The sequence below is a fragment of the Oratosquilla oratoria genome, chromosome 4, assembly GCF_046742065.1.
Source record: "Oratosquilla oratoria isolate Oo_2021 chromosome 4, ASM4674206v1, whole genome shotgun sequence".
NCBI lineage: Eukaryota > Metazoa > Arthropoda > Malacostraca > Stomatopoda > Squillidae > Oratosquilla > Oratosquilla oratoria.
The window spans coordinates 41590359-41592858 of record NC_134780.1 but is presented as its reverse complement, the minus strand read 5'-3'; the positions used below and the strand labels follow the sequence as shown (position 1 = coordinate 41592858).

The 2500-nt window shown below is 48.6% G+C and overlaps 1 protein-coding gene across 4 annotated transcripts in view; it reads right to left on the bottom strand.

Moving 5' to 3' along the window:
- The window catches only part of LOC143024827 (uncharacterized), an 869652-nt gene that overhangs the window by 677611 nt on the left and 189541 nt on the right, over positions 1 to 2500 (bottom strand). The window lies entirely within an intron of this gene.

Sequence of the window (2500 nt, the reverse complement as noted above, 5' to 3'; positions counted from 1 at the left end):
GGAAGGGAGGGAAGGGGGGAAAGGGGAAAGGGGAGGAGGGGGAAAGGGGGGGGGATAAGCCAAATCTCTTCTCGAAATCGCCTCGTCCTCCGCACAGAAAAGGCAGCGTCATAATTTAGCGAGACAACTCTACAAGTTGCCAAATTTAAGTGCCACTAAATCGAGTGGAGGAGACGTCCTGTGAATGGAGGGACACTGGGAGGCCCTCCGTGTGAATGGAGGAGGTGGAGGGCATGAATGGGGACATGTGGAGGAGGAAATGGAGTGAAAGTTGACCGTGGACGGGGTCAGCGCTGGTTGTGAATGGAGGATGTGTGGAGTGGAGTGGAGGGGGAGTGGAGGGGGAGGGGAGGGGGAGTGGAGGGAAGGGGGGAGGAGGGCAGGTGTCACTGAAGTCCGAGCCATGAATGGAGTTTTATGGAGTGAATGGAGTGACGACTATTAAATGGAGTGAGATTTGATTACGTCAAGCCACCTTTGCCCTACGTACTACGGATGTGAATATTCTCTTACGATACATAGTGTGTGATTTTTTTTATCATTACTATATTTATTCTAATTATATCTACTTCGGGGTAATAAACAAAAAATGAAAAAAATATAAAAAAACACAAAATAGAAAAAGTAATAATCACATAGAAAAATAAACAAATAGAAATGAAATTAAATTAAAATTATACAAATAAGAATACAAGTCTGGAAGTGGATTTTGGAGGGAGGGAGAGGAAGGGGGAGAGGAAGGGAGAGAGAGAGAGAGAGAGAGAGAGAGAGAGAGAGAGAGAGAGAGAGAGAGAGAGAGAGAGAGAGAGAGAGAGAGAGAGAGAGAGAGAGAGAGAGAGAGAGAGAGAGAGAGAGAGAGAGAGAGAGAGAGAGAGAGAGAGAGAGAGAGAGAGAGAGAAGGGAGGCAGCAAGGGGAGGAAGAGGAGAGGGGGTAGGAAGGAGAGAGGTGTGAGGGGAGGAGAGAGAGGAGGGAGAGGAGTGAGTGAGTGAGTGAGTGAGTGAGTGAGGGAGGGAGGGAGGTAGAGGGAGAAGAAGGAGGGAGAGGAGGGAGTGGAGGGACGAGAGGAGAGATGGAGAGGAAAGATAGAGAGGAGAGGAGAGGAGAGGAGGTAGACGAGGGGAGGGGAGGGAGAGGAGGGGAAAGTGAGGAAGGAGGGAGGGAGGGAGGGAGGGAGGGAGGGAAAACATCAATGGAGGGAATGATGTGAGGACTAAGTGCCAACATAGATAATACACTACAAGAGCGAATGCCAACACGCAGACTCCCAAGTTAGAGTGCCAGATCTATCGGTGCCAGAGTGGTGCCAGAGTGGTGCCAGAGTGGTGCCAGGTGTGTGTGTGAATGGAGGAGGTAAGTGGATGATGACGGGAGAGAGTGAAGGGAGAGTGGAAGGGGTGGGGGGGCTCAAAGGCACAAGACCGACTTTATTGACACCTTCCGTGCCAGGTGAGAGAGACAGAGGGAGAATGAGAGAGGGAGAGAGGGAGAGAAGGAGAGAGTGAGAGAGAGAAACAGGGAGAGAAAAGAGAGAGAGGAGAGAGCGAGAGAAGAGAGAGGAGAGAGGGAGAGAGAGAGAGATAAGCAGAGAGAGAGAGAGAAAGAGAGAGAGAGAGAGAGAGAGAGATAGAGAGAGAGAGAGAGAGAGAGAGAGAGAGAGAGAGAGAGAGAGAGAGATTGACAGAGACAGAGACAGAAAGAGAGACAGAGACAGAGAGAGACAGCGAGAAAGAAAGATTGAAAGAGATATTGAGTGTGAGAGAGAAACAGAGAGAGGGAGAGGGAGAAGGAGAGAGGGAGGGAGAGAAAGAGAGGGAGAGAGAGAGTGAGAGAGAGACAGAGAAAGAGAGGGAGGGAGAAAGAGAGGGAGGGAGAAAGAGAGAGAGGGAGGGAGAAAGAGAGGGAGGGAGAAAAGAGAGAGAGAGAGAGAGAGAGAGAGAGAGAGAGAGAGAGAGAGAGAGAGAGAGAGAGAGAGAGAGAGAGAGAGAGAGAGAGAGAGAGAGAGAGAGAGAGAGAGTGAGCCCGACCTTGGCCTTATGTGTCACTGTTGGTCGGTGCCAGGAATCTGACCCGTCGTGGCACTCGACCTGACTCCTAATGCCCGCCCCCCGCTTCCTTGATCCAAAAGCGCCCTTCACTCGCTCTGGCGACGTCCAGAACCTCTATGGACCAGAGTATCGCAGCGATCTTTTATAGTTGGCGACTAATATCTACAAATGAAATAGAATAAATAGATACATATATATAGATAATAGATAATAGATACATAATAGATAATACATACCTACAAATAAAATAGATAAATACATAGATAAATAAACAAGGAATTAAATAAAAAAGAAATGAGATATATAAACACCTACTATCCACCTCTTCGGTGCGATCTAGTCCCACCGAGGATAGAAGCGCTGCTTAATGCTGGTAGGGTACCGCGGCCACCAAAATCTGACCCATAATGCAACACTAGGTCTACATTTACTTTTTCGTAAATCGGTCAGTTTC